The sequence below is a fragment of the Apium graveolens genome, chromosome 4 (genome assembly GCF_009905375.1).
Source record: "Apium graveolens cultivar Ventura chromosome 4, ASM990537v1, whole genome shotgun sequence".
In the NCBI taxonomy this organism is placed as follows: domain Eukaryota; kingdom Viridiplantae; phylum Streptophyta; class Magnoliopsida; order Apiales; family Apiaceae; genus Apium; species Apium graveolens.
The window spans coordinates 77,975,302-77,990,459 of record NC_133650.1 but is presented as its reverse complement, the minus strand read 5'-3'; positions in this window follow the sequence as shown (position 1 = coordinate 77,990,459).

Below are 15,158 nucleotides of genomic sequence, written 5' to 3'. Positions count from 1 at the left end.
TTTCCGCCAGTTTTCGACCGGAGTTGTTCGGAAATTGATCGGAGAATATGAACGGGGAGGAGTTGAGTGTTTCTGTTGCTTGTGCTGAACTAGGAGAGTTATTTTTGATTCTGTTGGACTGAAAAACCAACCTTAACTAACTGCTTTTAGCTAAGAACGGACGAAATCAGTGTTTTCCCGATGGCCGGAACCCGACGTTGGATTCTGGGTTTCCCAGTTTCCAGTGAGGAGTTCATACTTGACCCGGTTGGAGCCCCGACCCGACCAGTTAGTTTTAATTGAAACCCGGATTTGATCCAAATCCTCCCCAATCCTGATTTCAAAGAGTGTTTTTGAAAATTCTATTTTATTTTAATTATTTTATTTTATAAAATTCTAAATTCAGTTTTATTTATTTTGTAAATTGATTAATTAATTTAAATAATTAATTAATTTATTTTATAAATAAATCTGAATTATTTTTCTATAATTCAAAATTAATTATTTCTTGAATTATTTATTATTTATTAGTTATTTAAAAATGATTAATTATTTTGATAATTAATCATATTGTTTTCAATAAATTATAATAAATTCATTTTAATTCCAAAAATTATTGGAAAATCATTTTTAATTCTGATTTTTCATAAATAATAATTTAAAAATTATTTTGAGTTTTTAAAATTATATAAGGGTATTTAAAATATAATTAATATTATTATTAATTGAATTATTCTTATTTTATTCATAATAAATAAACCGTTCGTCCGTTTAATACGAAACGAACGCGTATAGACTTAGAAAAACTTTATGCTTTCAATAAAAATACTTTTGAGACCTAATTTCTTTTGTATTGCAGGTTTTTGATTTGCGAGTCATTCTGAGTCGGTATCTGATTGATAAATACTGTTATTGACCCAATTTTAGTTTTAAACGTACTGAGTCGAATCTTTTGATGAACTGAGTCATATGTGATATGAATTATGTGATACGTGGCTTATATGATTATGTGTTATGTGAAATACATGCGTATATGAGTCAGAATTCTTGTGTTTGACTGATATAATTATGTGCGGGCTATCATATTGGTAGATGATAGGATTTTAACGCGTAGTTCCTCGAGTAATTATCGTTTAGATGATTAAAATGATATTTTTTAATTATAGATACGAGTATTTCAAGATGATCAGGACCATATGAAATGGATGAAAACTAGAGTTAAATAGTATGGATTATTGGGTTGCAGCACTGCATGAGCAGCAGGCCAAATGATTAGTAGAATAAAGACGATGATGTTTTAAGACGGAATGCCAGAATAGATGCGTCTTTGTGAGTGTGACTAACTGCTAAAAACCTAAAGGCAAGTATCCCTATCATCACTTATTGTTCAAGTGATATTTATTTTAAATCTTCTTACGCAAGTATTATTTTTCCTATTCTCAGTTCAGAATAGATAAATGCTTTACGTATCGCTAAATTAAATAATTATATTTATGAAAGTACTCTTCTGCTATTCTATGTTCAGAATAGCTCAGTGATTTTACTTATCAAATTACTGGATTTATAAATGTGTTGGATTTTGAGAAAATGATTTGGTTGCGAGTATTCCTGCCCAAGTGAATGGGGGAATAAAATTATTTCAGGTGTCGATTATTAAGACCCCTTTTCAATAAAAGGTTTTAAGATTAGATCAAATTGCGTAAGTGACCGGGACGGACGGTCCAGCGGAGGGATATTTCTAAGTGTGATATGAAATATTATGACACAATTTTTACCACAGGCAGGTATATTGCCTTTTTATTTGAGTACTCGTGTTTTTGGGGACATGTTTCTACGAATCATGACCCAGTGCTATCACACGGGCTGATCAGCATGTGATAGTACGTCCGTTGGAGAATGATCTCAATCTAAATTATCTTATCGTTTTTTATATTCATAGAATAAATGATTTATCAACTGTTTCTGTTTTGAATAAAAGGTGAGATGTCGTTTTAATTCAGTTTCTGCTTGATGCGGATATTTAGGTTGTTGTTAAATATCAAAGGTGGTATTAGAATAGATGATTAATGTTGACTTCAATATGGGATGTTGTGAGCATCAAAGTTCATATTGATATCTAATTTGATATGACTACAACATGAGTATTAATATCAAGAGTTCGGTTTTGAATAAAGTTAATGATTCATTCTATAATCATTGTTTAATGTTGATGTTGTTTACGATATTTCTGTAAACACTATTTTACGAGTTTTATTCTCGTTAAGATCCAAAGTGTTGCTGAAGCATTTCGCTCGAAAATATCAAAAGGGTTTTGAATACAGTGAGAAACAATTATCCGATTCTTTAATAAATTTTCTGTTTCAGCAATTACGATTTTAAAATGTTCTGCGCTATTGCAGATGTCAGTTTTACATCAAAAGACCTTATATATTCAATAATAATCTTGCTGAGCATTTCTTTCGCTCATACTTGCCTGTTTTCAAAATTAACCTCCAGTGAGGATTAACTTGCGCTGTTTAGCCGCATAATTCGAGGAAATAAAGAAAAAGCTTTTGGAAGGTGGTTGGTACAGGATTTGCGGACTAGTGTAAGTTTTATTGTATAAAGTTGTTTATATTATATTATATTATAGTTGAGTATTTTATAGTTGGGCCTAGTATACTTCTTTTCGAAGTTATACTAGCGGTTAAGTTTTGAGATTGAGAATTATTGAAAAGAGTTTTAAAAGACAGTGAAAAATTTATTTGTGGAATTTGGATTTCTGGTTTCTAGAACTGTAACCTTAAAAGATCTTGGAATATTTGGGGTCATAGATGCTAAATATCTTCCGCTGACATTTATTTATTGATTAAACAGGTTGATTTGGATTGAGGATTCATAGTGACGACCAAATCCTCTAACCCCTGATTTAGGGGCGTTACACATATACACAACATTACATATACTGTAACACATCATACTTTCAAATATATAATCACTTAGCCCAAATTTTGATAATCAAATATAAAAGCATAACTTACAATTTTGAAAATACTAGTAAGACCGATCAAAAATTTACCTCCAAAATCTGACCAGATATAAATTTACTCTTTTGACCTTCTAAACGATGCTTTATTGGAAAACACAAAAGACAAAAGTTGTAGAAAATGAAAATATCTTTCTGAAAAGTCTAGAATCAATGAATTTTGACTTACGATAAATTTTCTATGAATTTTACAAGACTGCTGATTTTTATGAATAAAGGCCTACGAATTTTGATATTAAAGACGAGGAAGACGAATATGAGGTATTTATAACGATACAAAACCCTATATTTAACGTACAAGTTATCCATATTAGAATTTGATCCAAATTCTAGGCCCATTAGTCTAATTCAATTTTAAATCTTAGTCCTTATCTAAATATAAAACTTTTTATTCTATTATTCTATTAATAATCTAATTCTATAAATTACGGGATATTACAAGACATGTCTTAAAAATAAGGAAAAACAATTTAGAAGTAGATTCTAAAATTTCAGGTGATGGCTGGAACTTTTTGGAAGCTGAATTGTAATCTAAAAAAACTTCAAGGGCTATTTATAACTATGTAAAGGCGGAAAAGTCAGACTACATATATCTAGAAATCAGGGACAGAACTGCGGGGGATGATGGAATTTTGGGTCCATTGGCATAAAGTATATACACATACAATATATATATATATATGTAAAGATTAGGGTTACCAACTTTTTTTTCTTAAACAGAGTAGCCCTCTATAAAAAGTAGCATCCTTTTTTTCTTAGCCACATACCAACAACAATACAGTAGCAGTAGCCGCAAAACAAACCAACCACTTAAGAGGTAAAATCCATCTACTTATAGTGGTAAATAAAATCATGGCTCTAGCAACAGGCTGGTGGCTGGGAACTTTGAGAACGCCTGAATCTACTTCCTCTCTTCTTCTCGCTGTGGAATAAAAATGCTACTAGTTTTGTTGAATTGCAATTTTCTTTATTGGACTGATAAGCAATTAGGTTAATGATTTGGGAATTAGGGTTTGTAATTGGGTTGGGGCGGTTGTGTAATTAAGGTTCACAATTTGGGGATATATATAGATTTTGTGTGGCTTTTCTGGTAGGGATTGAAGGTTACGAGGATAGGAAGGGACATGGTGGTAAAAAGATGGAAGCCGTGTGAAAATTCGGCGGTGAACAATAAAAAAATAGGATTTTGGTAATTAGGCTCTGATGCCAACTGATGCAGGACAAATTTTGAAAAATAATAATAAGTATTGAATAATACGAATCCCAAAAATAAAATTAATAGTATTCTTAAGAAAATTGTATAATTAAAACTCTATAATACTTGGAGGATTACGATGCTTATATAGAGAATAAAAAACCTAATAAAATAACCTAATGTACTAAGGCTTATAAATAATTGGGCTCTATTATAAATAAACTAATTAATTAATAAACTCCTAACTCCACATATAAAATATATAGATAAAGATATTATGCATCTCTACACCAAATACATATAAACTAATTAATAATAAATTGATTAATTCTTTCTTTACGTTCATCATCAAAGGTCATCTCTAAATCAAGCCTTCAACTAATTAATTATGTGAATCTCGACCTTCCCCATACGTTTTCCTATAATCTAGCGACATCTCTATATTTCTTCCCATTACTATAGAAATTTCCCGTGTCAACCCCAGTATTCACAATAAACCCGTAATCTATGGATCATTGTCCATATCATAGTCAAAATGTGAGCCGACATGGTTGCCTCGGCTTGAACTAGCCCTCTTGGTGGGGCCATTCTCACCTCCCAAAGAAAGTCACGAAGCACTCCACCATGGCCTCGCCTCGTTCCCTAAATCTTTATCCATTATATTTTCATTGTGCCCATATCACATGTCATACTCATATGATACAAGCTGGAAATCAGTTATCCTTTGTTCGTAAAAAAATTAAACGACTCCCAAATTTGATGGGCTCGCGACCCGATTTTGATAAACAAAGTGATGCGAGCACATAGGTCGTCGTCTTGTATCTTTCAAAGACCCAAACACAGCCTAACTTATGAGCACAATTTAGTCTTTCCATATTAAATGAAGCAGGCTGCGTATGCACTCTCATTGACCATGTTCCAATTAGGCCCCAGTTGGGCACTTTTCGAGCCGGGATCCGTCTGGCCCACGCCCAAAACTGGGCATAACATAAATAATGATCATAATACTATTAATTAAAAATGCAATGAAACTATATATAAATATGATTTTTTTGCCAAACTAAATTCATGTTTCCATAAGCAATGTTCTTAAAACATTCTCTATGTGGCGAAGTTGAAAAAAATTAAACTGCATTAATACCGAAACAAAATTCTTAGTGCAATATAATATAGAAATATAAATGAGTATATATATATAAATCACCTATGTTGCTTTTTAAATACGTTTCTAGCTGGTCAAATTCATTATGATGTTAAAAAAATTATTGGGCTACAAACACGACATTGATTACTGTTTATAGTCACCCACTTAATTATAACAAAATCGTATGAATTTGGACGAGGAATGTCTTTACCTTAAAAGTAAATTCCTTCTTCTCATCCCCTTTAAACTCTAAAATAATCTAGTTTTACGGTAATCATGACTTTGTAAGTTGGTGAGTTGTTGTAATAATTAATCTCAAACTTGTAAACTCCATCACCTTTACCGACGTTAGTAGGGCTGTCAAACGGATAATTCAGATAAAGATTTTCCTGTATCTGTATCTGAATCTAAATTCAAAAATTCGTATTCATATCTATATCCGAATCCAAAAATATTTAAAGGATAATATCTAAATCCGGATCCGACATATACTATTAGGATGCGAATAATATCCGGATTCTGATCTGATTTTTATTGAATTTTTTTTATATTTTATATAAAAAAATTCAAAAAAAATCGTAAATAAATGGTAAAAATTAAAAATCATTTTTAAAAATAAGATTAAAGTTAAAGTGATTTTATACTATTTTAACTTTTCAAAAAATTAATTAATATTTATCTGTTCAATATAGTTATTATCTCTATATTATAGAATTCGAATAATTTTTTTTATATATGTCTATACTATTTTTTAAATTATATAAAATTTGTATAAACATATTATTTAATATATGTACGTATATATACACACATAGACATAAACTATAAATTTAATAAAATAAATTTTAAATAATATATAATATTTATTCAGATTCAGTTATTATTGCATACAAATATGCCTATATATGTATCCGTATAACGTATTCACAATCGTCGAATTTAGATATGGATAATATATGCTTTATTTCAGATTTATATAATATCCGCTTTATTTCGGATACAAATTCGAATTTTTCGGTTGGATATCGGATTTTTGGATTTTTTTGACAGCCCTAGACGTTAGTGTATTTATGGGCAAAGGTTGCTCACAACAATGGCGAGAATGGGGGAAAACACCAAATGTTGGGAGGTCGAGATAAAATATTTCTAGCTTTCCATTAACATAAATCTGAAAGTTGATTCCACATAAACAAGTACCGGATCTAAAGCACGTTCCATGTCAATTGCTCCCACGCCGAATTCAAATTTGTTACCAGGGATGCCTCTTGCTGCAAAAATCGAGACTATATTAAATCAGATGTGTGGTTGGTATAAGTGTATATATCAAACCAAACACAATAACTTAACGATTAAAATGTAGAGAATTGATTTAATATCATTAGAACTATTGATACCTTGTTAGTTATTATTATTCTTATATATAATGTAATTTTGTAATGTAATACTTCCATAGATGATATAATATAATGATGTTTGACAAACACTGTTGTTGATAATGGGTTATACAAATATATATTTCGTTAACATAAAGCAAAATTATTGATGAGATATTCGAAAAACATAAAAAATGAAGTCAATCTTTGCAAATTTAATCTTTTATATACCTGTGGTTGTTAACGCCGACTTTACAGATGATGAATTACTAAGAGGATAGTAAGAAAACACTATAAGTGCATATGGAGCAACGAGCGAACAATCAAATAATTTTTACCTACTTTGTGGTCTTTGAACAATTTTTGAATAACAGTCTTGTTCATTTTCCTCATGGTTATGTGTCTATTTACTAAGATGTTACATTATGTCTGAATAACCCAGAGCAACCACATTAGACTTCCAAATTTTTTTATATATTAATGAAAAAACATAATAAAACAAAAGAAAAAAAACAAACCAAATGAAAAAATACCAATATTAGAATAAAAAATAAGACGAAACTTACAGTTACATTGTTCTGATATACTTTTGTTTGGCCTTTTAGAGAAATAAGCTAAACACCATTTTCCATCCTTTGGTATGTATTTACAAAAATTATTGCAACAAAGTTTTGTTTCATGTCACAATAACACAAATTGATAATTTATTTAAGATTTTGTTCATCTCAAATATAGTTTAAATAATTTTATTTTAACAAAATAATTTTCTGATGAAAGATAACATGTGTAATAAGTATATTATATTTAAATAAGAATATAACAGTAAAATTGAGATATTTCTAATTTTTACTAACGCAGGAGTCATCAAAATATAGATGACTCTTGAGTTGTGTCTGAAGAGGTCGAGAATCAGGACTCTTGTAAGTAAAGTTTGATAAATGTGGTCCAGTGAATAGAAAAATATCAGAGAGGTAGCAAATAATGATATATATTATCTGTGCATCCATCCATTTGTATCTACATATAACTGAACTTTGAATATTTATTTGAAATCATTGTTTACTTAAATCTAGCACTAGATTGTTATTTCATGATAATAAGTGAGTAACAGATTACAAATTTTTGTACTACCGCATCTTTGTTCCAACACCTAACTCAATATATCTTGTTATTTTAACCAAACATTTACACAAATAGCAATCATATTATAGTTTTGAATGCGTAATTTGATACATTTGTAAAACTTGAACTAATTTGTATACACATAAAGATATAAAAACTATCTATATTTAGTTAATATTTATCATTTGATCTTTATAGCTCTTAAATATCAAGACTAAATTTAGTTATTCAAGACTATAGCTCCAAAATATAATCTTAGAACATGAGGGTGAGATATTAGGCGTAGGTTCTGAATTATTGTAAGGGATGCTATATCATCTACGGAAACCGATACTCAACACATCGGTACATTACCTTGATGCTAAATAGATGTATGGTTCCTCCACCGAACTTCATAAAAAAATCAATAGTCATTTGTCTGGAATAAGAATTAAGAAAGATGAAAAAAGAATTAAGCATCCGGAAAACAAAGCAAGAGTACACCAATAACTTAAGACCTAATGGCTACATCTGTTATTCATAAACAATTGTTTAATACTCCAATAATATATGAAAAAATTGTTTTATCATATATTGTCTAAGTAGGAGTTAAGAGGTATTTTGACATGGTCTCTCCCCATCCACACCATATATTTAATACTCCAATAATTTAGATTTTTTGATTGAATCATGAATTCTATGCAACCTTTATTGTGGAAGACACCGTAAGTATAGTTTGTTGTGGAAGACGCCGTAAGTATATATGTACTCCTATATGATAAATAAATCATCCTCAATATCAGAACTAATGTAATGTGGCAAATTAGATGGGGGTGCAGGGGTACCAATAGGATAACCAAGTGGGCTAACATGAGGGGTCGAGTCAACATCACTACCATCGGTACCGCTATCCGGATCCTGAGATCAAACATAAAATACACAACCAAGAAACAACATTAGGGTTATCTTAAGTCTAAAGCTGAATCAACTTCCTAATATGATTTAACTCTCAAGAATAATACTAATAGTCTTAACTTAACTCTATAGGAGTCGAACACTCCCGTTTACTTTTAAAATTAACCTAGAACCTTTATCCTAACTTTTCTCAGGGACTAAATCATGTTGCTCTGATACCCACTTATGACGCCCTCATACTCGGGGTTAGGAATGAGGACCCATGACACCTTTATAATAATCAAACCATACAATAATAAACAATATAATAAATCCTGAAAATATATAAGGACCTATGCAGGATAAAGTATGAGACAAGATTACATTTGACGACTGAGAATTTTGCGATGTAATTAAGTGAATAAAGTATGGTTTATGCGATGTGATTATAAATTATGTGATTATTAATTGTCTTTATTGTATATTACTATCTAGAAGCATAAATAGAAGCGTTCCAATTTAAAGAGTCAGCTTAGGAGTTAAGCTGTGTTGTCGGGCCGTCAAGTAGAACGGAACCCTAATAAAAAGGGATTAAAGTATTTAAAATGTGAATTATGTGTTATTATGTGAAATTAATGTTTAAGTAAAGTATTACGTTCTAGTGACGTGTCGGTCAGTAATGATATTGTGAAGCGTAATTGAAACGCAGAGCGTCGGGCCGTCAGGCAGAACGTGACCCGGTACGCGTAAAGAGGAATAATATTAATAAGGAAAAAAAAATTATGACCAGACATGAGTTGTGATGTGTGAGTATATGTGCTTTCTTGTCTGTATGTGTGATTACATGATCTGTTAATATTTTTATGGATTTAAGGGGATTATTTAATTTAAATAAGGTTTATTTAACCTTTGCAAATTTTTATAAAATTATCTGAGTAAGGTAAAGGCATGAGATTTGTTTTGTTATCTTCGAAATAGTCCTAGAGACTTTCTAAAAATGATAGATGGATTTATTTCATGATCATTGTATTTTAAAATGATTCATATATATTAAAATGCTATTTTTAGTATAAACTTGTAAAAATCATAAAAAATCAACCGTACGCTCAGAAGTTTATTATGAGTGATGGTTGGAAAGCTAATTTCGAGATCTACGTCTTAAAATTGTCATTCGAAATAATTTTCAACTTTCTGAGAGAGATATATTTAATATTCAATTTTTAATTTATTAGAGTAAAAAGAGAAAGGAAATCAAATAAAGAAAAGGGATTAGTAAATTACTAAACTACCTTTGCCCCTATTACAAATACTAGCTCATCCCCCCCCCCTTTCTTTCTCTCCTTTCCCTTGAACACTCTTCTCTCTCTATCTCTCTCTCTCTTTCTTTCTCACTCTCTCTAGATCACTCTCTCTCGGCTCTCTCCCCATCTCTCTTCTCTCTCTTGCATGCAACAACAAAAACTCATCCAAATTCAAAGATTTTACCATCCATAGTTTTTATTTTTGATATACTACTCAAACACCATTTGCATGTAAGTGTTTATGTAGATTTCATAATTCAATCTCCATGATTGTGTTCAAGGAAATATGATTTCTTGATATATGATCATAAGAGAAGTTTAAAGTGATTTTGTGGTTTAAAACTCAAGAGGAAACCCGTTATGGGCACTCTTAAGTTCGACCACCACCGGCCATGATCCAAGGAGAGCCGGTGGATTTTCAAAGTGTGATTTTCCAAGTGCTATAGTATGATTTTTCTAAGATACTAATTGCATATTTGATATTTGATGATTTCTTGAAGTGTTGTTGGTAAATGAAGTGTTATGCTTAGAAGATTGTATGTAAGGTTTATTAGTAAGTGATTTTGGTGTTTGGATGATTAAAATGGTATGCATGTCATAAGAATCCATATGCATGTCCCTAAAAGTTATTGGATGTCAATGTTTTAGGCTTCTTTTGGTTTTGAACCTTTGCTAGGTTCGAATTTTTATAAAGATTAAGGGGGGAGGATGATTTTTATTGTGTAATAGTATGAATGATAGCATTAAGTTGGTTGCAAGTGACTTGATTGGTTTTGTGCTAGAGTTGATTCGAATTTTTGAGTAAAAAAAGGAGAGGAGTAGTCATTTGCTTAAGGTGCTTAAGATTTAAGAAATAAAGAATCTTTGGTTTTGATTAAAAGAGTTTTTAGTTAGAATTTCTACTTTTAGAAAATGGGTTTTTGATTTCGATTCAAGATTATAAAGAGTTTTGGTTTGAGGGATTAATTTTGCTTCGATTTTCTTTGAAAAAGGTTTTAAAGGATGAATTTTGTTATAAACTAAAGAGTATAAATGATCCCTATACTTGCATGTCAAATTGTGGTGTTGCATGTGATGACTTTTGAGAAGTTCGAATGGTATAAGTTGGATTTATAGAAATTTAGAAGGATTATATGCTTAAAATGTTGCTTGTGTGTTTCTATTATAAATTGGAGTTAGATATGAAAGAAGTAAGAATTTCATGTTAAGATATAGATTGTAATTGACAAGATTAGAGTTTAAAAGGATCATTGGATCTTTTGTTTGTATTTTGTAATAAAGCCGAATGGTTTATGGCTATAAAAATGATTGATTTGATGCTAAAGTGAATGCATGTAAGATTTCTAAGAATAATGTGGTTTATTTGCTTGTTTGGTTCGAATTAAGTGATGTAAAAAGAAGGTTTTTAAGTCATTTTGATACGAGATTATGTATTGATATGATAACTCGAGTATAGAGTTTAATATACAAGGATTAAATGTTATATGTCATGTTTGTATTGCTATACGTGATCTGAAGTCTATTTGGTTTGGATATGCGAGTGATGGTATATGTGTATATGTGTTTATGGTGAGTGTATATATATGCATACCCTTAGGGTATTGCGTTTAAGGGGAAAGTTAAGCGTTCTGGGAACGTGAGTTAAGAAACTAATTAAGATTTTGGTTTGGATTGTAGATTTGGAGCGTGAGGGCATTCAGGCTAGGAAAGGGAAAGGTATACTAAGTGGCAGTAGTTCAACCTTCAGGAAAGCGAATTCAGGCAAGTAACTCTAATTAGTTCTGAAAATGGTTATAGAGAGGATATTGTTCATGCCATGTAGCGTATTGAACTGTTAAAGTAATGTACCCCTGTCATTGATCTTGTGAACTTGTTATTGATAAGCTTATTGATCCAACCCTTGGTAACTTTCTTTTTCTTATTCACTTGTTATACCATGAACTGTTATAAACCCTATAAGTACCTTTACGAACCCCTTGTAATGATGCTTCATTCCTTGTTTACCTTATTCTCTATTGATCCTTGAAACGGTTTTGATTTCCCTAACTTGAGTACCATGTTATCATTGATCAAGATCCCTAAAATTGAACTTTGCTTATCCCTGATTCATTCCCTTAACTTTAAATTCTTTAACTTGAACTTAAGAATGAGTTTCAACTTGACAGAGTCCGAATGATTTCATATTCTTGGCAATGATAAAATGAATTTAGTAAACCTACCTTTTTCCAACTCAAGGTTTTCCAAACGAATTCCTGATGGATTGGATTGGGACGTAAGAGGCTAGTGGGACTAGTCCAGTCGTAGTAAGAGGCTAGTGGGGCTAGTCCAGTTTAAGGCTGAAATTATTCTATTGGTACCTTAAAGACCGGATGGAGGTCGGTACGGGCTGATCACCCGTATTATTATTATGAAATAAAAGATAAAGTGGTCTAATCAAGGGTTCCATAATGATTTAAAAAAAGGAATTGAAATTTCCTGTTCAGTAATTGATTCTTTGAAATTTTAAAAAGGGTTATATTGCTTTGAAAAGAGTTGATTGTGATATTGTGAAGCTTACAACTTGTGAACCCTGATTTTGATTCTGTTGATCATATAATTGATTTCTTATAATGAAAAGATTGTCGCTTTCCATTCGAAAGATCATTTGTGATCATGTTAATGATTTGTGATGAATGTCGGTTTCACCCTGCCTTGAGCCTTGTTTCTTGAAAGCCCAAAATTTTCTTTATAGCCCCTTTCATTGCCTAATAGATAGAAATCTGCCACCTAGAATTGATAAGTAGAATGCCCTGAGATCAGTAAAGTATATTGTGGATTTTATATTGTAGAACTGTTGTTTAGTTACTTGCTGAGTTTTATACTCATATGTTTTGTTTAAATCTAACCATGGCAGTTAAGCAAGAAGATGGCCAGGCTTAGGCGCACTGCTCGTAAGAGCGTACCTGGTGGTCCCTATCGTGTTGAGGGCTTCCGGTTGCCAGAGCAGGTAGTACAGTTTGTGAGTGAGCAAGCGCTTAGCCAGAGAGTGTTGTAAAGATACAATGGGTTATCTGTCGGTTCCAAGCCGGGATCGACTATATGTATTTGGTTTTATTTTGGGTTGTAAGTTATATTTTATGATTGGTAGTTGTAATCTTGTCTCATACTTAATCCTGTTTGATCCTGTTAGTAGCTAATCGGGGTTTATGCTTATTTAATTAGTTGATTAAAGGTGTGTGTGTCCTCATTTCCTAACCCCGAGATTGAGGGCGTCACATTACAACTACCAACCAGAAAGCTAAATATTATTACAACACTTTTTAGAATTTAAAGATTAAAATTTTGACTTGGAATTGCTAGATAACCCAATTATATCTTAACAAAAGAGATTATATCACCAAAATCTACCAACGATTTCTCACACTAATCTTCTACATGATCTGGCACCTGAAACCTAAAGGTATGGAAGGAACCGTTATAGACACTCTTACGAGCGGTGCGCCTAATTCTGAACATCTTCTTGCTTAAGTGCCAAGGTTAGATCAACACAAAACAATATGAGTTAAAAGGCTCAGCAAGTAACTATTAAATAATTCTAATTATTAAAACCTGGCAGTAACACAATAGTAATATGATTAAATCTCTGATTTATGGTTTTAAGGGTGCAAGATCAAGGTTCTGGAAGGATTAAGTAACTGGGTTGAACATATCTTTTATAAGTAGGTTTTTATCAAAATCCGAAAAATCTCAAGATCATTTTTGAAAGTCTACTCGTAATGATTTATGGAAATAGTGCTTACCGCACAAATAAAATCTTAAATTTCATTTTTATAAATTGAATAATGTTCGATTGGATAATCCATCTTTTAAACATAATACGGGTGATCAGTCTGTACTGACCTCCTTTCCGTTCAAAAGGTACCTAAGGCACTAAATTGACATTTAGTATTGGACTAGCCTCGCTAGTCTCTCATAAGCTGGATTATCCCCGCTAGCCTCTTATGTAAATATCCAATCTTTAGGAATTCAGTGAAAATCTTTATGTTGGAAAAGTCAATGTATTTCGTAAACTCAATTCCATTTTAACAAAATTACTGACCTTTGAAATAATTTGGACTCTTTCAAGTCAAAAATCATTCTTAATTTCATTTTAGGAATTCAAGTAGGGTAAACGAAAGTATAGAAAAGAAATGTGAGCTAAAGAGCGATCAAGGTAAGCATTGAGGTATTAACTACGTACATAAACAAAGTTATTATCAAAGTAGGGGTTTCAACAAGTATATGTATTATAAATGTGGGAATCTCAATAAGCATAGGTATTAACAGTGAAAATGAAACGTCAAAAGATATAGGGTGTATGAATATCCAAAAGGAAATAGGTTAATCAAAGGTATATCAAATAATTGGGTAACAGTATCAATATAATCAACTTCCTTTTATCATTTCAACCATTCATCAATTATAAGAAAGGGCAGAGTTACTTGTCTCAAATGCTTTCCTTTTTCACTGAGATTATTAAAATCAGGGTACTGTCACCTAACACTTCCTTTCCTTTTCTTTTTCGAGCGTCCACGTTTTCCAAATCTACAATACAACAATAACCCTAATTAGGAATCTTATAAATACTCGACATTTTTCTGAACGTCTAACTTTCCTACTCGATTCCGTTAGAATAATTAAGTCTTATGTATACATAAATATATATGACTACATTCATATTAGCCAAGTATTCACGTAATATCAAATAAACACGTAATCACCTTTTTAATTTCACATACTCACTCCTTTAATCATTACATGATATCTTAATAGACAGGTTACCACGTATATTTGTAAGCTTACTCGTATTTATCTCATTCAATTACACATTATCAAATAAACACCTCATCACATTTCGTATAACACATTAAGGCACATACTATATTTCTTTTACTTTTAGAAGTGTTTTTAATACCATTTATTTTATAATAAGCACTTTATAACATACCATATTAATTGGCTTCTGAAATTTTACCGAAATTTTGGGATGAACTATTCGTATTTAGGCTAACTATTTAATCAAAATTAATCAATAACAATCAACAAGCTATATGATTCTCACATTCAACATTTCAAAACACATTTCTATCTCTCAAGTATCGACTAAGCACATACTAATAATTATATT